General features: G+C 38.5%; 1 long non-coding RNA gene across 1 annotated transcript in view; it reads right to left on the bottom strand.

Annotated features, from left to right (window-relative positions):
- LOC120314173 overlaps positions 1–23,390 on the bottom strand; it is a 91,324-nt gene extending 67,934 nt beyond the window's left edge. The window contains exon 1 of the long non-coding RNA XR_005558358.1: positions 23,316–23,390. This is a non-coding gene — a long non-coding RNA (uncharacterized LOC120314173). The remainder of the gene's footprint in view (positions 1–23,315) is intronic.
- Positions 23,391–26,699: the final 3,309 nt, after the last annotated feature.

Genomic DNA, 26,699 nt, shown 5'->3' with positions numbered 1-26,699 from the left:
AATCTTATTGCATTCTTTGACCAAGTGACAAAATCAGTGGATCAGAGGAATGCTGTGGACATAATTTACTTGGACTTCAGTAAGGCATTTGATAAAGTAGATCACTTGATGAGATAGAAAAATGTGGGGTAGACAGAATCACCACCAGATGGATCCGTAGCTGGCTGACCAGCCGTACTCAGTGAGTGGTCCTCAATGGAACTGCATCTATATGGAGGGAAGTGTGTAGTGGGGTGCCCCAGGGCTCTGTTCTGGGCCCAGTGCTCTTCAACATCTTCATCAACGATTTGGAAGAAGGGATAGATGGGGAACTCATCAGATTTGCAGACGACACCAAGCTGGCAGGAATAGCCAACACTCCAGAAGACAGGCTTAAGATACAGAAGGATCTGGATCAGTGGTTCTCAACCTTTCTAATGCCGCAACCCCATAATACAGTTCCCCATGTTGTGGTGACCCCCAACCACTTATACATCACCGGGTGCCAGGGGCGTGGCCAAAGAAAAGGGGAAAAAATGGCGGACAGCCTTGTTTGGCGACCCCCGTGAAATGGTGTTCGACCCCAAATGGGGGTCCCGACCACAGGTTGAGAACCACTGATCTGGACAGACTTGAACACTGGGCACTAACTAACAAAATGAAATTCAATGGTGAAAAAAGCAAGGTTCTACATTTAGGCAAGAAAAACCAAATGCACAAGTACAGCATAGGTGGCACCATGCTCAATAGTAGTAACTGTGAGAGGGACCTCGGAGTCCTAGTGGACAATCACCTAAATATGAGCCAGCAGTGTGCTGCAGCTGCCAAAAAGGCCAACACAGTGCTAGGCTGCATTAACAGAGGGATAGAATCAAGATCACGTGAAGTATTAAAACTACTCTACAAGGCCTTGGTAAGGCCACACTTGGAATACTGCATCCGGTTTTGGTCACCACGATGTAAAAAAGATGTTGAGACTCTAGAAAGAGTACAGAGAAGAGCAACAAAGATGATTAGGGGACTGGAGGCTAAAACATATAAGGAACGTTTGCTAGAATTGGGTATGTCTAGTTTAACGAAGAGAAGGACAAGGGGGGACATGATAGCAGTGTTCCAATATCTCAGGGGCTGCCATAAAGAAGAGGGAATTAAGCTATTTTCCAAAGCACCTGAAGGCAGGACAAGAAGCAACGGGTGGAAACTAATCAAGGAGAGAAGCAACCTAGAACTAAGGAGAAACTTCCTGACAGTGAGAACAATTAATCAGTGGAACAGCCTGCCTCCAGAAGCAGTAAATGCTCCAACACTGGAAGTTTTTAAGAAGAGACTGGACAGCCATTTGTCCGAAATGGTGTAGGGTTTCCTGCCTGAGCAGGGGGTTGGACTAGATGACCTCCAAGGTCCCTTCCAACTTTACTACTACTACTACTACTACTACTACTACTACTACTACTACTACTACTATTACTATTATTATTATATTATTATTATTATTATTATTATTATTATTATTATTATCTAACAAAATGAAATTCAGTGGTGAAAAAAGTAATGTTCTACATTTAGGCAAGAAAAACCAAATGCACAGGTATAGTATAGGGGGTATCTTGCTCAATAGTAGTAACTGTGAGAGGGATCTTGGAGTCCTAATGGACAATCACCTAAATATGAGCCAGCAGTGTGCTGCAGCTGCCAAAAAAGCCAACACAGTGCTAGGCTGCATTAACAGAGGGATAGAATCAAGATCACATGAAGTATTAATACCACTTTACAATGCCTTGGTAAGGCCACACTTGGAATACTGCATCCAGTTTTGGTCACCATGATGTAAAAAAGATGTTGAGACTCTAGAAAGAGTACAGAGAAGAGCAACAAAGATGATTAGGGGACTGGAGGCTAAAACATATAAGGAACGGTTGCTGGAATTGGGTGTGTCTAGTTTAACGAAGAGAAGGACGAAGGGAGACATGATAGCTGTGTTCCAATATCTCAGGAGCTGCCACAAAGAAGAGGGAGTCAAGCTATTTTCCAAAGCACCTGAAGGCAGGACAAGAAGCAACGGGTGGAAACTAACCAAAGAGAGAAGCAATCTAGAACTAAGGAGAAACTTCCTGACAGTTAGAACAATTAACCAGTGGAACAACCTGCCTCCAGAAGCGGTGAAAGCTCCAACACTGGAAGTTTTTAAGAAGAAACTGGACAGCCATTTGTCCAAAATGGTATAGGGTTTCCTGCCTGAGCAGGGGGTTGGACTAGATGACCTCCAAGGTCCCTTCCAACTTTATCATCATCATCATCATCATCATCATCATTATTATTATTATTATCTAACTTTGTAAGATAGGACTACAATCTTTGAACTGTGATTCTGCATTAGTTTTGCTGCAGATTATAAATTATAATTATAAAACGAAATGAAGATTTTTGTGCAAATTTAATTCCATTGTACTTTGTCATATCAAGTCAGTAGTTGTGCTATTTTCATTACCACTTTGAATTGTGAATCTGCATGAGTTTTGCTGCAGCTTATAAATTACAATTATAAAACAAATGAAGATCTTTGTGCAAATTTAATTCCATTGCTCTTTGTCATATCAAGTCAGTAGTTGTGCTATTTTCATTACCACTATTCCTCTAACACACTCATGTTAGAAGCAATAGGGAAAGACATTTCCTTCTCAGTGGTATAACATCTGATGCATTGAAAATTATAAATATTTCAACTATTGAAGTTTCTTAAGCCAAGTGATTATCCATCATTTTCTGCAACAATTTCCACATAGGTCAATTCGGGAAACAAAACCAGAAACCATTCTTGGATAATTTTCTGCAATAAATAGGCTATAGGTTAATTTCTTAGATTAATTAAATTGAAATGAATGGCAGGAATTTGAGTGTTATATTTTTATTTGATCTGACACTTTGAGATGGTGTGAATGAGTCTGATTTACCTGTTATTTTACATGCTCACAAACATAATGCAGATACATTTTAAAATATTTTTTTTTCCCCAGGAAGATCAGGGTTGTAGAAATAGTTGAAAAAAGCAAGGATGACAGAAGGATCTTCAAGGGCTAGGGTAATTATATTTAGGATAAAACAATCTAGAATAGCCTTAGAACAGGGGTAGGCAACCTTGGCTCTTTTATGACTCGTAGACTTCAACTCTCAGAATTCCTGAGCCAGCATGGCTCAGCTTGGAAACCTCTCCCTTTTCCCTCAGCATGGCTGGCTCAGGAATTCTGGGAGTTGAAGTCCACAAGTCATAAAAGAGCCAAGGTTGCCTACCCCTGCCCTAGAAATACTTCTTAATTATAGAAGTCCCAAAAGTGCTTTTTCAAAAGGCAGCTGGACTTTCTTTGTTTTGAAGGTGTTTCACTTCTCATCCAAGAAGCTTCTTCAGTTCTGACTGAATGGTGGGGAATGGAAGAATTTACATTCCTTGCAGTCATCTGGTTATTAGCATTCTCTCTGAGAGTTCTTGGGATTTTTTGAGGCCCCGAGGGCATAAATAAATCTTCAAGGGGCCTCAATAGTTCGCAGAGAGAGTGCTAATGACCATATGACTGCAAGGAATATAAATCCTTCCATTCCTCACCATTCAGTCAGAACTGAAGAAGCTTCTTAGATGAAAAGTGAAACATCCTCAAGAAAAAACAAAGAAAGTCCAGCTGCTGTTTCAAAACGCACCTTTGGGACAACCATGGCCTGGATGACTGAGAATCTCCATAGACATTAATTGCTGAAGGCAACCAGTATAATGCCTTCTTACTGCTTTGCTCTCTTATAATTTATTTTGGTACCAAATGGTCTAGTAGGCCCTTAATCACATGAGGTTAGCCTTACTTCATACCCAGCCTAGGTTTTAACCAATCATATACCAATATTTTCCGTTTTGAAATAACCATCAGTTTATTCTGTTTAATCCCTCAGGACAATAATTTCCATACATTTTGCTAGCCAGCTAAGTTATCAATGAAAGTCAGGATACCATATTGTCATCTTGGCAGGATATCTAACAAAAACAGAATTGTGGTACATTAAAGATCTCTAATGAGGAAAACTCTCGATTTGGAGGGACTTTGCTGTTTAAAAATATATACGCACCTCAGATTAACTGAAAATGGTGTTTTAAAAATATTTTACGCATTGGTCAAAGCACAGCTGAGCTGACTATGCAGTTCCTTCCCAGAGCAAAACACAGAACTGAAAAAAACAAGCCTTCAGATTTTTCTGGTTCTTGAAAAGCCTCTTAACATCTCAGACACAAATAATATTTTTGAGATAGACACTGAAACAATAAAAGTCCCTGAAGCATATTAGCCTAATAAATATTTTTATAATTGAATTTATAAAAACAGTGATTATTGTATTTCAAGGAGTTTAATTACTTTAGATAAATAGATAAATAGATGATATATATAGAGATGATAGAGATAGATAGACGATAGATGATGATGATAGATAGACAGACAGACAGATAGATAGATAGATAGATAGATAGATAGATAGATAGATAGATAGATAGATAGATAGATCGATCTAGTCTAACCCACTACTCAAGCAGGAGACCCTATGCTCTTTCAGATAGGAGCTTGTCCAGTCTTTTCTCCAGTAATGGAGCACCCACAACTTCTGACGGCAAGCTGTTCCACTAGTTGATTGTTCTCACTGTTAGGTTGCTTCTCTCCTTGATTAGTTTCCATCCATTGTTTCTTGTCCTGCTTTCTGGTGCTTTGGAAAATAACTTGACCCATTCTTCTTTGGTGGCAACCCCTCAAATACTGAAATATTGCTGTCATGTCACCCCTAGTCCTTCTTTTCTCTAGACTGGCCATACCCCAAAAACCTCCCTTCTTATGACCCTTTGGGAAGAGTTGGGGTGACTGGATGGAGCTGAGCATTTACTGGCCAGATGCCCTAATCTATTTGATATTATGTTACATATATATAGTCTATCTCAATACAATGACAGGAGTGGCTGACACCCATGATACAAATCACATCCTTACAGGCTTGTATCCCAACATCTGAAGCAAATATGCTAGCCAAGTATTTACATCACTTGGGTAGGTCCGTTTCCTACCAAGTTTTCTTGAGTGATTGTCTGAACAAAAAGGAATGGTATCAGTTGACTGAATAAATACTAACTGAAAATGTAATATGTAGCATGATGTTGCTTTTAAGCCCTGCTTTGTAACAAGCTCTAAAACAGTGGTTCTCAACCTGTGGGTCGGGACCCCATTTGGGGTCGAATGACCATTTCACGGGGGTCGCCAAACAAGGCTGTCCGCCATTTTTTCCCCTTTTCTTTGGCCACGCCCCTGGCACCCGGTGATGTATAAGTGGTTGGGGGTCACCACAACATGGGGAACTGTATTATGGGGTCGCGGCATTAGAAAGGTTGAGAACTACTGCTCTAAAAAGTATTCAATCATTTTGTATTCTGACATTCTGATTTTATTCTCACTCTTTGTTTGCACAAGCTTGAGAATTCAACCCCACACTAAAATGTTCTGTCTTCACAAATGCCTACAGTCTTTTGACCATCAGACAGTTTTGAAATGATAGTTGCACAAAAGTTAGTTATACTCAAATAGTCAACATATAACATTCTTTAAGATGCAAAGACACATTCTTGTTTTGTATTATGGCATCTTTGGAAAAGTAAGATCAATATTTAAGAGCAAGACCAAACATCTTTCTATAGCAGAGAAAAACCTGAATCAGAACATGCAAAAATTAGGTGCCAGTGATGCTCTATGAAGAGAAGTGAGCCATGTTTTAATCTATAAATACCTGCTCTGGGGTAAATTTCATTGAGGTCAATGGAAGTGTAACTCGAAACCAGCAAAACCGAAAGGAATTATAATTTCCCCAATGAATCAATCAAATTCACCAAAGCTTACTTTATCCTCAGCATAAAAATACTTTAGCCATGGATGTGCATTACACTGAAAAATGCAACTGAGTACCAAAGAATTTTGAAGACTGCCAGAAAAGATCAAAATCCTCAAAGGAATAGCCAACATTGCTGAAGGAAAGTGAAATTCTTCAGAAGACTACAAGAAGTCAGAAAAGGTCAGGAAACAGCCAGGATGCTTCAGAAGAATAGAATTCTTTTGAACATTACTACATTTGTTAGAACTGTAAATTTTTTTTCTCCGCTGAAATGTGTAAAACGTGGAATGGAACCTTAGGAGATCAGTGGAGTCATTTCATGGCAAAAAAAGAATACATCGATTTCCTAAGGCACCGTCCCTGTTCCTCATTTCATGGTTTTTTGGGTTTTTTTGTTTCAACTTACTTTATAAGAAAATCATGAAGATATGAGTGCAGGGGCAACATGTTTGTAGTATTCCAATATATGAGGGGCTGCCACAAAAAAGAGGGTGTCAAACTATTTTCCAAAGCACCAGAGGGCAGGACAAGAAACAATGGTTGGAAACCCATCAAGGAGAGAAGCAACCTGGAATTAAAGAGAAACTTCCTAACAGTGAGGACAATTAACCAGTGGAACAGCTTGCCTCCAGAAATTGTGGGTGCTCCATCACTGGAGATTTTTAAAAAGAGACTAGACAGTCTGAAATGGTAAAGGTTCTCCTACTTGAGCAGGGGGCTGGACTAGAAGACCTCCAACGTCCCATTCTATTCTATTCTATTCTATTCTATTCTATTCTATTCTATTCTATTCTATTCTATTCTATTCTATTCTATTCCTGCTGCCTGGCATTAAGAAGAAAGCTTATTTTTTCCCCTAGAAGGGACTGAAGCTTACCAACCCTTTGACTACCTTCAGATTGGTCTTACTTGCCTTTCCATTTTTGTTACTATTCTAATGGGGAGAAATAGATTATTTTTAAACTTTTGTCTGTTTCCCTATTCTTTGCACTTACGCTTGAAAAATGCAGTATCATATTGCCTATGGATTCATCAGCTTACTGGTGGATGATCTATGTGTCACACAAAATGTAGCTGTGAAAAAGTCCACTGCCATTCTACATTAATTTCTCTGTAATCTTACAAGTAGTCCTCAACTTACAACAATTCGTTTAGTGACCATTTAAAGTTACAGTGGTACTGAAAAGTGTGACTTATGACCCTTTTTCCAGTTACGACCTTTGCAGTATCTCCATGGTCATGTGATCAAAATTCAGAAGCTTAGCAACTGGTTCATATTTATGACCATTGCAGTGTCTTGAGTCATGTGATCACCTTTTGCTACGTTCCAATAAGCAAAGCCAATGGGAAAGCCAGATTCACTTAACAACCGGGTTACTAAGTTATTAACTGCAGTGATTCACTTAACTATGGCAAGAAAGGCCATAAAATGGGACAAAATGCCCTTAACAAATATCTCACTTAACAACCAAAATTTTGGGTTCAATAGTGGTCATAAGTGGAGGACTACCTGTATTTAATGCCCTTCTCCTCCAATTAAGCAAGTCCATTATTGACATTAGACACCACTGTCTTCCTACTATCTGTCCCAGAATGTCTCTGTATTTTTAAACTAACTTCCTGTCCTCTACCAGAAGATGGTAAAGGACAGGAAGGCCTGGAAGAACATTGTCCATGGGGTTGCGATGGGTCGGACACGACTTCGCAATTAACAACAACAACATCAATTTTCAAGCAGGCGTTTTCCCCCCCCCCAGTTCTTTCTCTAGATATCAGAAAAGGAATAGGAACTCTGGTAGAACTGTTGGCTTTTTACTTTTCCATGTGTGGGAGTCTCTTTTTTTTCTTTTTTTTTTTATTGAAAATTTTTAAAATTTTACAAAAAAAATTTCCCTTCCCCAGACCCTCCCAACCCACCTCAGCCCTCCCCCAAACCTTCCCAGAGCTGAATACAGGCTTAATTAAAATTTAAAAGAAAAAGTTTTAAACACAAATAAATCATATACAAATTTGATTACAATAATTAAACAAATTATAAAACACTTTAACACCCATATTTAGAAAACAAAAAGAGAAAAAGAAAAGAAACAAGAAAAAGGAGAAAAAAAGGAAAAAAAATCTTAAACTTTAAATATAAATTATTCAAAAACTAAATAATATTTTTTATATCATATTTATATTGTATAAAATTTATCCATCTTTTCCATACCAAAAGGTACTTCTCTTGCGATTGATCTTTCAAGAAAGCCGAAATCTTTGCCATTTCCACTAAGTAGGAAACTTTAAGAAACCATTCTTGCAAAGTAGGCAAAGATTCCTTCTTCCAACATTGCCCTACTAAAGTCTCTTTATAGGGCCACGAAAGCCCAAGATGATCTGTCATTCTTAGCAATTTGCAGGGATTTGGTGACCATAAGGATATCACCATTTACAAATTCAGTCTCACCCTCACTGCATTTACCGTTATTCTGTGGTAAATTCAATAGAGTTTCTTTTGTTTAACAATAGACATTCAATACAATTATTCCATTTTATTTCATATCCCGCTCTTGAAAGGAATAGAAGATTCCAGCAGTAGACTCTAGCAATCCCAAAATATGTTGATGTGCATCAACTAGGATTTGTTCTTCCTACACAGCAAAAGCTCCGATGACTGAATTATACAATTATTTCTGTTTGTAACTGCTGATTGTCTTGAAATCCAGCCATAGGAGCTGAATTCTGAGTGGCTAATGGAATTAAGTGGCCCTTGCTTGTGGATAATGTTGCTTAGCATCACACTGCAACTTTCCTGATCCTTTCTGTGTATTCAGAAATATCCCATAATGTCCACTGAGACATTTTTTAGAAACGAATATAGATATTGCTATCTCACTCACGATCATATTGTCCTACTGGTTTTTGAGATCTAGATAAAGTTCATCTCTTCTTGTACAAAGACACGAAAATAAGCCCAGTTTGAAGCTTCTGAGAGAATACTGTCATATTCTCTAAATGAAATAAATAAATGTTCTGGACTATACTTCTACATACTCATTTCTCAGAAGTTATCTTGCCATGTTGGGTAACAGGCTTCTTTCCAAGTTCAGGACAATTTTGTATTCCAACACCGGTCTTTTTAGCAACATTGAAAAAGAGTGTAGTATAAAACCACTGGCTACATCTGGGTGCCTTGTATAAAGCCTGGAGCAATACTACCTACTCTGGCACTGTAATGATGAGTGAGATATAAAACATCTGAGCACTAGAAAGAGAAAGATGGGAGATAGAATTCCGGGAGACTGACCTACTTCTGATCAAATTTAATAAGTAACTTGCAAATCACGCACAATTCTGACAGCTATAAATTATGGTTGCTCCTGTTCTTAGAGATTGTCATTACAAAATAGCTCACTGAACTAAGCAGCCTACTTTTCTTGGGAAAAATTGGAGTAACAGGTAAGTTCAGAAGAAAGCAGAGGTGTCTATGGGAAAGACATTCTTATTTCATTTCAAAGCTCCCCAAAAATGGGAGGAATATTAGGAAACAAATATGCAGGAGAGAAACATTCTGGAAAATAGCTATGTCCTTTGTGCTACATAACCTCAAACTAAATGATTCTGTTAGTTACTTTTAGTCCCAGGTAGCAAAAGTGAGAATTTTTAAAAGGATTTGTAAACTTTGAACTATGACAGAGAGCAGATGATTTGCTAGGCTTTTTTCCACACTGATTCCAAAATAAATTTCACAGTATTCAAGGTTTATTGTACTCCAGATTTGTCTGTCTGTCTGTCTGTCTGTCTGTCTGTCTGTCTCTCTCTCTCTCTCTCTCTCTCTCTCTCTCTCTCTCTCTCTCTCTCTATATATATATATATATATATATATATATATATATATATATATACATGTCTCTATCATCTCTCTCTCTCATCTGTCTGTCTGTCTCTGTCTGTCTGTCTATCTGTCTGTCTGTCTCTCTGACTCTGTCTCTGTCTGTCTCTGTCTCTTTGTCTCTATCTATTATCTCTCTCTCATCTATCTATCTATCTATCTATCTATCTATCTATCTATCTATCTATCTATCTATCTATCTATCTATCTCTGTCTCTCTGTCTCTGTCATTCTCTCTCTTTCATCTATCTATCTATCTATCTATCTATCTATCTATCTATCTGTCTGTCTGTCTGTCTGTCTGTCTGTCTGTCTGTCTGTCTGTCTGTCTCTGTCTCTGTCTGTCTCTGTCTCTCTGTCTCTATCTATCTATCATCTCTCTCTCTCTCTCTCTCATCTATCTATCTATCTATCTATCTATCTATCTATCTATCTATCTATCTATCTATCTATCTATCTACTTATTGCCTCTCTCTCTCTCTCCATGGGGATGTTGCAATGGTCATAAGTGTGAAAAATGGTCGTAAGTCACTTCTTTCAGTGCCATTATAATTTTGAACAGTCATTAAATGAATGATTGTAAATTAAGGACTATCCATATTGATTTAGAAATTTTGTAGCTCCCATGACTCTTTAGTGAACAGTCACTAAATGAATGATTGTAAATTGAGGACTATCTATTTTTATTTAGAAATTGTATAGCTCCCGTGACTCTTCATATCAAATAAAACCTCAAGAAATAATATTGCAAGTTAAAAACATCATCGAAAAAAATGAAACCCACAAGCCAGGGCATCGAACAATGTCCTGTATAGTCAGGACTCCTCATTAGACTTTTCCAAAGATGGGCTCCTGGTCTGACACTCGGGGGGAAAAGCCCACTTTTTAAAGCTTTCCTGAAGGCTAAAGGATTGAGTCCCATTTGTATTTATGAAAAGAACATCCTACACATGTCATGGGGAAAGCATTTTTTAAATAATGTAACAAAAACAAGCACACGGGGTTGCACAAGGGCTGGGGAGGTGACTGAAAGAAACCAGGAACGCACATCAAACAGAAATTTGCACTGCTCAGCTGGGGAATAAGTACGAACTATTAGTAGGCATTATAGACCCTCACTATGGATCTGGCCTCCCATCATAAAACACTGTTGATACATCTGAGGATTGCTAGAACTGGCTGTTTTGTCATTTTATCTCATGGTTCCCCCTATTTTCTCCCTTCAGGGGATCTCAACAGCAACAGTTACCAGGCAGGGCTCAATTGATTATCTTAAAATTTTGCTCCTGCCATTGACCACCGTGTGTGTGTGTGTGTGTGTGTGTGTGTGTGTGTGAAACTGCCTTTGAATTATTCAGAATAAAAAGCATACAATGAAGAAATCAATAGGGCACCTCTGATATAAAAGGCAAATTAAAGCATGGAGGATATGCTAGCTTGGGGGCATTATACCCCCTATGAAAGAGGGCAAAACATTTAGAGGTTTAAAAAGACAAAGAGTGTGTCTTTTCTTGTGTTCTCTTGTCCTCAAGTGTGATGGTTGCAGTCATGGACAAGGATATTTATGGGTCCCTTTTCATGCTTATCAGTGCGGAAATTTAACTTCAGGTGCCATTTCAGTCATTCCTTTCACCCCAACAGGTTAAAAAAAAAACCTGAGTTGAAATAGACTTTAAACCAGAATTATTTTTGTTAGGAATAATAGGAGCTAATTATGAGAAAGATGGCAGATGTTTAATACTACACGTACTAACGGCAGCAAGAATTGTATTTGCCCAACATTGGAAAAAGGAAAACTTACCAGCTGAAGAAGTACTACAGTAATTAAGAAAATTCTAGAGTGTACAGAAATGGATAGATTGACTTTAAAGATAAAAGAGAAAGAAGACTCAGTGTACTTTAGAACATGGGATAATTTCTATCAATGGCTAGAAAGACAAATTAGAGAGAAAGGAATGTGATATGTAATTTTGAATATATATTAGCAAGAAGAAGGCTATTGAGTGATTAATTAACATATTGTTTATGATAATTAACTATTATCTATTATTGTTTGTTAAATACATGAACCCAGACATTATGCTGTTTGCTAAATATTGAGAATGTTATTTGGAAAAACCCCAACCACAACCCTAACCTTAATCCTAACCCTAACCTAAATCCTAACCCCTATCCCGATCCCACTTTATTCCTAACCCCATAAAAACTAATAAAAACTATACCCAAAAAAAAATCTGAGTTGCAATGCACTATGTTGAAGGATAAAACTCAGAGAAAGATTGCAGGTCAGAGGAAAAAAAAATCCTTATATATCTCTACCCCTCTAAATAATTCCAAGTATTAGCAGATGGGTAGTGTGTAGAAATTCAGCTTTCATCATCTCTTATTGCTACCCCAACTCTACTGAAGTTGAGTTTGGTGGGATTAGTCACTTGGAAGGCAAAAAGGAATCTTATGTCTGTAAACACGGGTTGAAAACTTCTGATAAAAATCCGTAACTTTTTTTTTAAGCACCGAAATTTCCATCAGTTAAAATACGGGAAGATCAAATAGCAGTAGGAAAGAAATTGCAAATGCAGATGGTTTTGAAAGGCATCTTGCACATAAGATAATAAACATCAATAAATGAGAAAGGCAATACAACAAGTAATGATAGTTAGTCTCAGACCACCCTAAGGTTGTTCCTGAGCCATGTTGATCTCAATTTATCCAGCTTCAGTTTTGCATACAGCAGGGGTCCCTAACCACTGGTGTGTGGCACTAGCACTGGTCCATGGTGTGCCAGAATCTGGTCCGCACAAACAAGGAAAGCCTCAACAGTTGGATGCAGGTAGCACATGAAACCACGCCCCCTCTGGTTTCTCTCTCCACAGAATTGGTCCCTGATGCCCAGAAGATCGGGGGCCACTGGCATACACTACTTATCTGCCGATCTGTCCCCAGATATTTTGCTCTCTAACACAAGGAGAAGATGTGATATTCCAAACCTCCACAATATGACAACATCTTCATAACCAGCCTAGAAAAACACTGTCTCAACTTTCATAAACTTCCTTCATTCCTTGATGACTTTTTCATCATCTGAGGGAAAAGAATCCCTCATTACCAAGATCATAATATCTTCCACACTGTCAGCAGCCTAAGCCGGAACGTATCCATAGAATAGGAGAGGATGCTGCAATAAACCTACACACTAGACAGACAGTGTTCATTTTAGAGAATACAGAATCTGATGCATAACTATGTGTTTCTATCTTATATCTAGAACTCACATACAAATCTATTGTCTAAATTTAGGCTGTATGTCATAATTACATTTGTCCTGACTCGTTAGACAGAGTTGCTGAGAGTCTAGTGGTATATAAATGTAATAAATCATTAGTATATAAATAGAACATATGAAATCACAGCTGCCAATTCTTGAGCTAGTGTTGGTCTTTATATGCATCAGATTGTTCTCAAGAACCTAGGGTGTCAGAATAATATTTGTATAGTATATCTATGGATCCAAACCTCTTGCAACTGACTAATGAAAATTTTATCAATACAAAGATTTTCTAAGTGCCGTGCAAATTTTTTCATATGGCACTTAGTATGCTGATAACCAATGGGACCACCCACAGCCAGTTTATATCATAATCTCTCAATTTCAATTTTTGGATCTTGATACTTCATGATGTTCTCCAATTCTTTGTCTTCTAATTATTAATTAATAATTATGTAATAATTAATAATAATAATGTTAGACAAAAATGCTCAACTAATGGAATTAAAATAGCTATTCAGGAGACTGAACTACCTATTTAGTGAGATCAATACACAAAGATTGATTGATTTTCAAGAAGGATCTGTCTGTCTGTCTGTCTGTCTGTCTGTCTATCTATCTATCTATCTATCTATCTATCTATCTATCTATCTATCTATCTCTATCCTGCCGTATTTATTTTTTATATATAGCCCAAGGCAAGAAAACCAAGATCATGGCATTTGGTCATTTCAATTCCTGGCAAATAGATGGGGAAGAAATGGAGGTAGTGACAGATTTTATCTTCCTGGGCTCCAAGATCATCACAGATGGGGATTGCAGCCAAGAAATTAAAAGATGCTTGCTCCTGGGGAGGAAAGCTATGGCAAATTTAGACAGCATACTAAAAAGCAGAGCATCACCCTGCCAACAAAAGTATGTATAGTCAAGGTCATGGTTTTCCCAGTTGCAATGTATGGTTGTGAAAGTTGGACCATAAGAAAAGCTGAGCGCAAAAGAATTGAGGCCTTTGAACTATGGTGCTGGAGAAGATTCCTGCGAGTTCCTTGGACTGCAAGGCGTTCAAACCGGTCAGTCCTAGAGGAGATCAACCCTGACTGCTCTTTAGAAGGCCAGATCCTGAAGTTGAAACTCAAGTACTTTGGCCACCTAATGAGAAGGAATGACTCACTGGAGAAGAGCCTAATGCTGGGAAAGATGGAGGGCAATAGAAGAAGGGGACGACAGAGAATGAGATGGCCGGATGAGTCACTGAAGCAGTAGGTGTGAGTTTAAATGGACTCCAGAAGATGGTACTGGAAGGCCTGGAGGAACTTTGTCCATGGGGTCACGATGGGTCGGACACAACTTCGCAACTAACAACAACACAACCCAAGGCGGCATTTCCAACTTCCTCCTTCTATTTTCTTCAAAGGAACAATCTTGTGTTTAAAAAACAGATCACAAAAGCAGAAATATAGAACACCCCTCATTTACTGTTCACAATAGACACCACTCAGATGCATTATTAATAAGCTATACCCAAACAGGGCAATAACACTGTGTTTCCTCAGACATGTGGTTCTTTAGATAACTACCTAACCTAAAACAGATTTTCAAAAGCAACAACCAAAAACACAATACCACAACAGTTATATACTTACACTCAAATGGGAACCAGGGTCTGCAACACAGATGTCTATTTGCAACCCCCAATTTAATGTGATGTTTGTCATCATTGGACAGCAATGAGTCTCTGGATTCTACATAAGGCAAAACAGCCAAACTTTGCATAAAAATAGTAATAGACACACCTTTTATGCCAAGAGTCAAAACAAGGTTAAAGTAATATCACAACACTTTAACTCCCCACAAAGAGATTTTTCCAATATAATATAATTGGACAGGAGACAGCTAAGCTTCCATATCGCAATAGATTTCAGCAATAGATCTCAGAAGTTCTAGACAAACACAATGTTTTTTTAAAACAATGCAATTGTTAATTGAGAAGATACTTGCAATGCTCCCACAAAATTGTCCTCTGCACAATCATCTTGTCTTCCTCTTCCTTTTCCTCATCCCAATATTTTTGAATTGAGTTAAGACATTCCATGCACGTGATGAAATGAGCAGCAGTAAAACTATCTGATAAAAACTGCCAACCTTAAATGGTGCTATCAATCTCTTTTGCATTGTTGGCTTCCAAAAAAATGCAATTAACCCAGAGAAAAATGATATCAAAAATTTGCTTTGGAGATAAAACTACCACAGTTGTAATTCAGAACAGAATTCTGAATTCTGAGGCACAACCTACCTCATTCTTTTTTTTTTTCCTTTTCAAAAGGGAAGCCTACTTTTCTCTAGAAATATAAATAGGGTGTTCTCGTCTTGCGTGAGCCCCACTGCTCTATTGAAAGCCACTCTACTGGGTGTTTTTTCAGAGAATGTCAATGCCATTTGGTTTACATTGCTCATCAAATTATTTCTCCCAAAGTCCATTGCATTTGAGTTATTTCTTTGAGCTTTCAGAAATGAAAGTTCTAAAATAATTTCTTGTCTTTTGCTTTGAGTATTAAAAAAAAGTATATTTAGCTCAGGGAAATGGTTGCTTTCTAAGGTATGCAGAAGGACCTCTGTGCCCACAAATGTGAATGCACCGAAGTTATTAAGCTATCCTGATTCATTTGCTCACATACAAATATCAAAAAACATTTTCATTTTCAATGTGCGTTGCTTGCAAATGTTAATACTAAATGTTGAGCTTTAGGCTTCCAGAAACACCCATCAGGTTGCAGATTGTGACACAACTATTAAAATTAAGGGTTAGCTGCAAAATAAGCTTTGTTGAATAATCAACCATAGATTAACAGGAACAATAATAAAATTTAGGAACAGTAAGTTGTGGTGAATGTTACTGTGGTAAATGTCTTATTTCCCATAATATTTTCTAAACCTAAACCTGAGTACATGCATTCTTGACTGCTTAATCAATAGTACATTCTCTATGTATTTTATTTATTACATTTGTTTGCTGCCTAACTCACTGCGTGGTGATACAAGACCAAAAAACTTCCTCAGTGGCATCCAGACTTTTGAACATATCTAGAATTCATTCCTTAGGATACCATTCTCTGTTTTCTTGATAACAGAATCCAGATTTTTTTAATTACATTCAAAGCTGAGCTTACTTTGGGACATGCAATATTTAATTGATTCAAAGCCAGCTGTTCTGTTCATCATTATCCCAATCCTGAAATAATTCATTCAGTTGAGGTGGAAAGGAGAGAAATTAGAAGTGACATATTTTATCTACTTCACTATTATACAATATATTTTTAAAAGATGGCTTTCTTCAAACTGGTGCCATCTAGTATACTCATACTAATTTTCCCAGAATCTCGAACAGTTTAGGGAAGTCTGTTCTAGAGGAACAGAACTCAATCACTAGCACATATTCAACTATACACATTTCTCTAGGGACATCTAGAACCAAAGCAACATTTTCATCTGAGAATACTTTCTTCTGTTTTAAACTCGAACAGTTAGAATTAACTTTAAACAAGTTTAGAATAATAATTGATTTGGGACCCTTTAGTCTGTTTTATTATTCTTTTAAAAGTTTTTTTAAAATAAATAATTTAAGCACAACAAACATAGAAAGCACAGAACAATAGATACAAATTCCAACTAAATAAAATAACCACCGTTTAGCAATTAAAAACTTTGGACAGGGAAAGGCAACATAGCAACCACTGCAAAACCAGCAACAACAACAACAGTGTCTAGCATAATATTTAATTAAAAGTATGCCTCTAGACCCTACTTAAGGCTGACTTACATTTTTAGAAAATAAACATAATGAATGGCTATAGTCCAGTGCTTGCTCTGGAAGAGAGAGAAAGAGAAAAAGAGAGAGATGAAAATGATAGAACTGGAGAGCATTGTGAGATACTCCAGGAGGTTAAGGAGAAAACCTTAAGTTGTGGGTGCTCCATCACTGGAGGTTTTCAAGAAGAGATTTGAGAACCATTTGTCTGAATGGATCTCCTGCTTGAACAGGGGGTTGGACTAGAAGACATCCAAGGTCCCTTCCAAATCTCTTATTTTGAACCTCCACAATCTGTGTTCTGGTACATGTTGTGTTACGCTTATGCCCATCCTAGCAGCTTTTTAGGAACAAGCATTTCTCTGTATGGCAATTATTGTGTGAGACTGCTTTACAATATGCTCCCCAAAATTCTAGGGTATCTAGGACTGTCTAAAACGACATAGGTGTTCCTCTTCTCCAAGAGGCTGAAAAAGTTTCTTTGGCACCCCAGTGTTAATGTAACAAGCTGTTTCCCTTGAAAAGCAATATGGAGAGAACTATACCAGTTCTGGCAGTATGAAGGAAGCACTCATATATGATGGTTTTTGAGATGGAATAACTAAACGAGCAATGCAGATTAAATCGCAGTTGGCATGCTCTGGGGCTGGGGAGGGGAAGAAAAAGTTTACTAGAACCAGCCTATACTATTTTCAAAAGCAGCTGTGGGCCTGAGGGCTCATTGGCATGTCTTGCCTGATGTGAGGATGGCCCACTATCTATTTGGGAACAGATGACATCATTATGTTTTCCAACTTCTGCCAACACACTGGCTGCTGGGCTGCATGTCTTTGGGTGTGGGCAAAGGGCATTGCTTCAATTAGCTATAGAATGCCATGGCAGGAATGCCCCATCCTCCCTGGTCAATGATCGTGGCCTTTCCCTGAGAGTTTATCCAGGACTGTTCCCTCCTGAAGAGATTTTTCCAGGATGGAGTGTGAAAGCCTGAAGGTTCTGTTTTGCTTTTTTTTTAAAAAAAAAATAATGTGAATAGAACAGTTCACTTTTCCTCCCCTTTCTTTTTTTAAACTGGGGGATATTGACAACAATTGGAGGGAATACAAAAGCAGAGGAATCTAGCAATCTCTCCTTCGCCTTCTCCTTCTTCTCCTTCTTCACCACCTCCCCTTCCTCCTCCTCCTTCTCCTTCTCCTCCTCCTTTACCTCCTCCTCTTCCTCCTCTTCCTTCTCCTCCTCCTCCTTCCCCTTCCCCCCTCCTCCCCCCTCCTCCTCTTTCTCTTTCTCCTCCACCTTCTCCTCCTCCTCCTACACCACTTCCTCCTCTTCCTCCTCCTCCTCCTCCTTCCCCTTCCCCTTCCCCTCCCCTCTCCTCCTCCTCTTCCTCCTTCTCCTTCTCCTCCACCTTCTCCTCCTCCTTCATCACCTCCTCTTCCTCCTCCTCCTTCTTCTTCTCCTTCTCCTCCTCCTCCTTCACCACCTCCTCTTCCTCCTCTTCCTCCTCCTCCTCCTCCTCCTTCTTCTTCTTCTTCTCCTCCTCCTCCTCCTCCTTCCCTCCTCCTCCTCCTTCCCGTTTCCCTCCCCCTTCATCCTCCTCCTCTCCCTCCTTCTCCTTCTCCTCCTCCTTCTCTTCCTCCTCCTTCACCACCGCGTCTTCCTTTTCCTCCTCCTTTCCCTTCCCCTCCCCCCTTCCTCCTCCTCTTGGCTGACAACAGGGAATACCATTTAAAATCTAGAGAACTTCTAAAAAGAAATCATTTCCATCTCTGCTTTCAACACAGGAAAAGCTTAAGGTTGCTATGCAAAATACCCTTGAATCACTGCTTATGTTTAGTCCTATCTTTTCTCCTGGCATTTCACCCAAGGAGAGAACCTTGGAAATTATATATGATTTCTCCACATGCATTTTAAAGAGTCTTAGTTCAGGTGGATTCTGTTTCTCCTGTACAGGTAGTCCTCAACTTACAATCTTTCAATTAGTGACCATTCAATGTTACAATGGAAAAAGTGGCTTATGACTGTTTTTCACACTTATGACTGTTGCAATCTCCCCGCAGTCACAGGATCAAAATTTAAATGCTTGGCAACTGACCCATATTTATGATGGTCACTTAACAACTGCCTCCATTAGCAACAGATGTTTTGGGCTTAATTCTGGTTGTAAGTCAAGGACTACCTGCATATCGAGATAAGGTCTCCATATCACAACTCACAGGCTAACACATCATGGTAAGAACACAAAGTAAGAAATATTCTAATCTCATGCAGTATTTCATAGCTTCCGCTATCGTTACCCATGAAAATTTGCACTATTAATATTCTCTTCCTCCCCTCTGTCATTACAGAGCATGTGACAACCTTGTGAACTGTTGTGTAGACTTTACAGGCTTCCGCCTTTCCTATGTACTGTTAGATTCACCAATTCTTATACAGATGCTCAACATTCAATCCTGGAGGCCTCACTCCATCATCAGGTAATTAGTATTTTCATTAACTTGCTCATTGTCAAGGAAAATGAGCCTTGATCATCTAATTTTTCCTCAATGAGTTGAATATTGTAATATATCTATAATTAATGTGCTTTATGCCACAAATGTGTAATGGAGTGAAAATCAGAGCTTGCTCCCAGCAGTCATTGTCAGTAAATGTTTGATGAATAAACAGAGACTTTCTAATGGGAAATGGTAGCAACTTTTATAAGCAGACACAATAAAGACTTTATTAACATACTTAAGAAACATTCTGGGAAATAGAATTGAATTCATTGTTACTGTAGACGCCTTTTGTGAAAAGTAAAATTTTATCATCCCCGAAGTAGGCATTCTCTAGCTTAGTGGAAGTCACTGTGAGTTTCTCTTAAAGAACATCCAGGACTGTAATTTGGAGGACATATTTTAAATTTGCTGTCCTATTTTTCATATTGTGAGCCGATTCAACTTTCTGTCCGATTTGGATTAGCAAATCTGGCTGAGGTTGTGAAGGGGCTCAAGCTGCAAGATGTGTATTTCTTGTGGTGGATGATAACAAGGTGAACAACGGCATTCGTGATGAAAAGGAAGCTAATTTGTAAAATGGCTGATTAAAAGATTGTGAGTGTTAATAGCACAATGTAATGAATGATTTTAAACCTCCTGACAGAATCCAAGCGAGCTCTAATCAGCACGAGTTTGAACCTATTATAATAAAGAGATATTTATTACATTAACATCTGGCTCTATGTCACATTGAAGGGATATATTTATGTGTGTGTGTGTGTGTGTGTGTGTGTGTGTGTGTGTGTGTGTGTATAATGTTGGGTTTTAATCCCCTTGTATTTGTCAAGGTTCAAGAGCAGTATTTTTTGAAAAAGAATTATTCTCTAAAACTTCTGAATGTGCTGATGAGGATGTACATTCTCATGGATGTACAGGAAGATCCCTTGGTGTGCTTTCTGAAGTCTTGTTTCTTATAACCAATTCTCATGCATGTTTCACATTAGAAGAACAATTTATTTATATCGAGATTCATTCTGTTTAATTAAACAAGATGTGAGGAACATGTGCCAGGCTGTCATTGGAGGATGTATTTCTGGTATGTGCATATGAGCAGGTATAAGCCAATGGTCTCTCTCAAAGAGATATTTTTTAGCACTGAGAGAGATTAAAACCCTTGGAGCCATTATGTTGAGGAAGCCTCAAATCAAAAACAAAAAGAAATCCAATAAATATCAGTACTGATCTCTCAAAATTCTCTAAGACAATCTGGGGTCATAACAAAAGCAGAGCAAAGCTTATTCTGTTAGACAACTTTCTTTAATTGCAGGTTAAAAAAATAGTACCAATAGCAATAGCACTTAGACTTATATACCACCTCATAGTGCTTTACAGCTTTCTCTAATCAGTTTATAGAGTGAGCATATTGCTCCCAACAATCTGACTCCTCATTTTACCAATCTCAATAGGATGGAAGGCTAAGTTAACCTTGAATCAGTCAGGATTGAACTGCTGGCAGTGGGTAGAGTTAGCCTGCAATACTGCATTTTAACCGCTGTGCCACCAGGACTCTTAAGGAAGAGGACACAAGCTCTAATCAATGGCTATAATCAATCATGAGGACTAGACATGTTTCCATTACAGTTATAGGACAATACACTGGAATCTTTGATGAAAGTAGCAGATAACAAACTGATTCTCAATATTATAAATGTAGAATGTTGTTGACAGCTAAAATTTAAATTAGAAATGGACCAAAATATTACTATTGTACATAATATTTAAGCAATATTTTGATTAGTATTTGATCACTATACATAACCAAGAAACATAAAAATGGAAAATAATCCAAACTTATAAGGAGATCAGTAATAACTATAATACTTCAAAAGATAGTCAGCAGTAATTGACTATTTCTATAAACAAGCATCCTCAACATTTATGGATGCCAGATAATGAATTCTGAATCATTAGCTTACTTGAACATTATAAATATGAATGTTACACAATGATTTCCTATCTTCAAAATTCATTAAGAATCTTGAATAGTAAATCGGCTACAAATAGTTCAGTTGTCATGTAATATTAAACATTTATGTTCTGATTATCAGATGTTCTGAGTAACCGTAACCTTAATTAAAGTTAGAAGGGTGGAAATTATAATAATGTCAAAGGTCTGAAATGGATGATTATTCTTAGTAAAAGTTATTTTATTTTTCTCCTTTAGAGAAAAGCTTTTTTTTCCTCCAATTTTTGCAGAGTTTGACAAGGAGCAAACTAATATTGGGGGAAAAAATGTTTTATATTGGGGCTGACTATCCCCAAAAGTCTTTTTTCTTACCCACATATAAACAGATTCACACACAATCTATACACATCATAAATATATTATGCACAACCTCATTTAAGACATAAAATGAAAGCTTTTTTAAAAAAATGAAATGTGCATTTTTTCAGTTTCATAATTTTTATCTCTCCTTACACACAGGAGCTCATCATATCTAATTTGTATGTTTCCTTTTAGGGGCAATATATTTCTGAAGATCAGAGCCTGGCTGTTTGGAAAGTTAATGATGACTTCTTGAAAGTTCTTAAAATGTAATGTAAATAAATAAATACAGTGTTTTAAAGCAACAATCAAGGTAGTAATAATATGATATTTCTAGAAGCCAGGGAGAAAGAGAAACAGAAGATAAGGCAAGGCTGTCTGTCAGAACTCAAAAGTTATTTCCTGAGACTAGCAGACATTTTTTTCATGCCTTGCATTTGGCATGCAATTAATAAATTAATTATCAATAAAGGCACTGCAAAGTTTAGGAGTGAGATTGCAATGATCCGTGATGGATCAGGACAAGAACTACAGCAGTCCAAGCCACCAAGCAAAGATACAAGTCAATATAGTTTAGGAGTGCAGAGAGGTTGAGGGCAACAATTCATCATTTTTTTTTATTTTGTGGAGTTCTTAAGCTACTGTCTAATTCATGGGAGAAAACTTACTCCATGGATGCATTTGTGCAGCCCCTCCATTCAGCAAGTGGCAGCCCCTGATTGGCTTTGCCTGGGCTTAAAAGCTAAGCAGGACTGAGCTGGGTTAGTACTTGAATGGGAGACTGCCAGGGAATTTCATTGAGGATCATTCCAATCGGCCTCTATCAATGAGAGGATGAAGTGCAACATGGAACTCCAAAGCTGCTTATGGGGAAGCTTCAACCCGACAAAATTAGAAGAGACTATGAGCAGACGAGCATAAAGAAGCTGTCAACGCTGCTAACATCGGATGTTTCGCATTGACAACAGATGAAAATGTAGCCATCTTTTTCCTTTTTGCTTTTAGAGTTAGATGATGCTGGGAGTGGGGGATGTGAATGACAGTCCAGCTAGACATAAGAACACTAAACCTAGGGTGAGAATCAAGGTTATTTTGCTCAGAGCTGATAAAGAATTGGTGGGCTGGAGAGCTGGAGAGGAAGCCCACGCTTCAAGCTAATTGGGGAATGTGATTTATGACTATTAATTGGAGGAGGGAATTGTGCTTTGATACTACGTGCTCAGGGGAGGGGAATTCAGTTTTTGGCTTCGATTATGCAGTGCCGATATTATGCTACTTGAATAAAAGATCCTTTAAGGTAAACAATGCCTTGAAGTTATTTTGAAGAGTTTCATCTGTCGGAACCATGACAGAAGCCATGGAAAGAGCTCCTTGAATCACTTCTGTTTAGAATGCCATAATTAAACAAAATACTTGTCGTCTATTGGGCAGAAAATGCTAAAACCAACAGAATCAACAAGATACTTAGAAAATCCCTGCTTTCTCTAATTCAGCAGAGAGCTTGCTAGACAGAATCAGTTTGAAAAATTATTTTTCTTTCTCTACATTAAAATAGTGTGTGCATTTATATGCATAACATTAAGTAGAAAATAAAATATTGCAAATATCCATATTCAGTATTTCGACTAGAAGGAACAGGATATTTGAGCAGACAATCAAGGTAATCTATTACAAAAATAATTGTTACTGTATTTTACCTAGCTCAAAGGGTTGTGGTGAAGATGCAATGAAGAGAAATTGTTGAACTCCTGGACAAGAAGTGGGACAGACACCTAAGGAAACAAACAAATAAAAATATAATGGTGAACAGATTTACACTTCTAAAGCATGCCTACCTATTATAAATGAATTAGAATGCTCTTCTTGACATGCTCATTTTATATTTACAAAGAGAATTCCTCCATCCCATGCACCATCCCACGTTCACACTTTCATCAGCTATAGGCTAATATAGCACATTGGATGAATAGTTTCATTATTCATCTTCATATTGATGGGCTCTAACACTGAATTCTAAAGACTTTTTGCACTCATGTAAAAAGCACTGAGTCACTTCCTGGTTGAAAGGATTAGCTGATGACATCACTGTTGCTCAGAGGATGCCCAATAGGAGCCTCCTTCTATGTCCCTAGCAGGAGCTGGAACAAAAGACAAGAGCTCATCCCACCCCACAACAGTACTTGGGTCTTGAACATGGGCTTGCTAACTTCCAAACCAGTGTCCTAACCCCAAGAGCCACCATGCTCCATTGTAAAGGGTGAGATGATCAGAAGAACAAAGAATACTGGTCAGCCAGGTATATCACTTAGGAGCATCCATTTTGCTTCTGAATGGGTTAACAGTGTTGACTGATTTGTGTTGCTATTTCCTTAACTAAAAGCACTTAAAATTAAGGTGTATTAAATCTGCTTGATCATTCACAATAAATAATTCAGCCTGTGGAATTTAACATCTTTCTCTATTCACAAATTATCTACAAAGAGGTCACTCTTTGGTTAATTATTCAATGAATTTTGTAATGAATATTTCCAACTCAGCAAAAGGCTATTGTTCTCAAAGTGTTATGCTGGAAATGGTTGGGATTCTGAGGCACTAGGTAAATATTGTCTGCTGAAAAATAAGCTTTGGAGCATTCCCATTCAAAAAATAATAATAGAGAGTTGTTTCTCGAGAACATGAAGCCTCCTGTAATCCACAAAACCTGTACAAATGGATCTTGCACAAAGACCAGACATTGCAAATGTAACAATAAACATGGAACCTGTTCCTCTATGTTTCTCTTTCTGTACAAACAGCATCACGGTTAAGTGGGGAATTAAGCCATGCTTAATGGAAGCATATTTATTTTTCCATAAGTACAATAAATATCTCCCAAGTAGCTTCTCTCAAAGGTCTGACAAGCAAACAGCAGACCAGACTAGACCATTTTCCAGCAAGTTCACACGACAATTTGAGTGGTTTGAATTCTTCAAGAGTCTACTGGTCGAAACAGCTCAATTAGGTGAAAAGAATGATTGGTAGCTGATTTATTTTATTTGGAGAGAGCATTATGGTTCCATGGGTAGTCCAAATGAGGGCTTGAAAATAGCAGTTCTGAACATTCTCCCTCTGATGCCAATATTCAATTCCCCCTTCTAAGATTGACATATGATTCCATCCAATTGAGTATTAGAGAATACGACATTTTATGAATGTTAGTGTTATAATAAAGCCAATGAGAGGGTGCTATATAAAGACATGACTGGGATTATCTGAAAACATTCTCTTTTTACTTGTAGACACTGTGGTGGTGTCAGTTACAGGAACAACAGTTGTTTTCCTTTTCTCACAACCGCCTAATCCAGACATGCCAAACACAAGGCCCGGGGGCTGGATGCAGCCCATGAAGTGGTTTCATGTGGCCCGTGAAGCCATCCTGAATACAGTGAGGGAACGGCCCCCACTGCCTTGGCCCTGGCCCAGGGTGGCCGGGAGCCAATGTACAATTTTGTGTGGCCATCTATGCTGAAACGCATTCAGTCTTAGCTCCACAAGGCCATCTAGAAACAGAGAGGAACCAGCACCTGCTGTGTCACCCCGCCCTCTGGGTGCATGCTGGGGAGGTGTCACCCTTTGTGAGGAATGAAGAAATGGATCATGCCTTGGTGCTTGCCCCAGTCCCACCCTCTTCTGCCAGAGACCCTCAGATCTGTCCCCTCCTGCCAAGGCCCCCACAGGCACCCTTGATGTGAACGATGTCAAGCTGGCCATGCCCACCCAGTAGGCCACACCCACTCCATCCATGCCCACCCAGTAGGCTGCACCCACCCTGCCCACACTCCCCCACCCCCCGAGGGCAACCGCAATGCTGATGCGGCCCTCAATGAAATTGAGTTTGACACCCCTGACCTAATCTTTATAAATCACTAGCGTGAAGATGTGTTCTATGGGACACAAGTGGGGAGAGATGAGGAGATCAAGAAAGAAAAATAGATACCTCCTTATTCCTCAAAATTATTGTCCTTTGGAATCCCATCAATGTGGAAAATGACCAGATTCTGAGGCTAAACTGTTCTAGAGTATGGGAGCCACCACATGGGTCATTGTAGATGGCATTCCCCTCCGAGGAGGGATCCTCAACAAGTCCACACTTTCTGATGTCATTTGAAGAGGTGGACACCATCTGGAGAAGATGGCCTTATAGATAGCCAAGCCCCGGTACGATTGAGAAATATGAGGGCTGTGAATTCAATTGATTTTAAAACAAAGATCCAAGAAGAACGAAAGAGTGAACTCTTGAATTGTTGCCAACTTCCAACCCTAACCCTGCCCAACATGGATGCATCTATATAGTTCCCAGAAGTTGATCCTAGCTTAAGGAATAGTTTAGTTATACATTTATAGAGACTTTAATGGTGAAACTACCTCTCCCTGTATCAACATATTTAGGTGATAAACTACGCAGGAGATGCTCAGTTATTTGCCACATGGAAGGAGGCATTCTATCGAGCGCTGGGAAATCAGGAGAAGCAGGCAGTTCAAATGAGTGTAAAGATTTGTTTTCCAGCTTAAGCTCTCTATAAAAGTCTGAGCTAGTAATGGGGAAAGGAATGAGCAGAAATTAAGAAGGCATTCAAGGTGGGCGGGAGTTAGAACTCTTGCACGTGTGCAAGGATTTGTGACTTATTTGACCCTTCTCTCAGTCTCAGCCTAGTCATCTCCTACATGTTTTCTGGTATCAAGGAGAGAAGCAACCTGGATTCAAGGAGACACTTTCCAACAATGAGAACAATTAACCAGTGGAACAGCTTCCCTTCAGAAGGTGTAGGTGCTTCATTACTGGAGGTTTTTAAGAAGAGACTGGACAGTAACTTGTCTGAAATGGTACAGAGTCTCCTGCTTGAGCAGGTTGGACTAGAAGACCTCCAAGGCTCTTTCCAGCTCTGAATTGAAAAATTGAATCATTCCCAGATTACAGAACACACTGTTTTGTGAACCAAATTCCCATTATTCTTCTTTATGTGGAGTACATCTATGAAGATTCATCTCTTGCACCAGGTTTCTAATTGCTTATTGCCTTCATCGTGATTTTAATTTATACA

The sequence above is a fragment of the Crotalus tigris genome, unplaced genomic scaffold (assembly GCF_016545835.1).
Source record: "Crotalus tigris isolate CLP2741 ecotype Arizona unplaced genomic scaffold, ASM1654583v1 scf7180000018856.1329670, whole genome shotgun sequence".
Lineage (NCBI taxonomy): Eukaryota > Metazoa > Chordata > Lepidosauria > Squamata > Viperidae > Crotalus > Crotalus tigris.
Note: the sequence above shows the minus strand (reverse complement) of the source record. Positions and strands in the feature narration are given on the sequence as shown.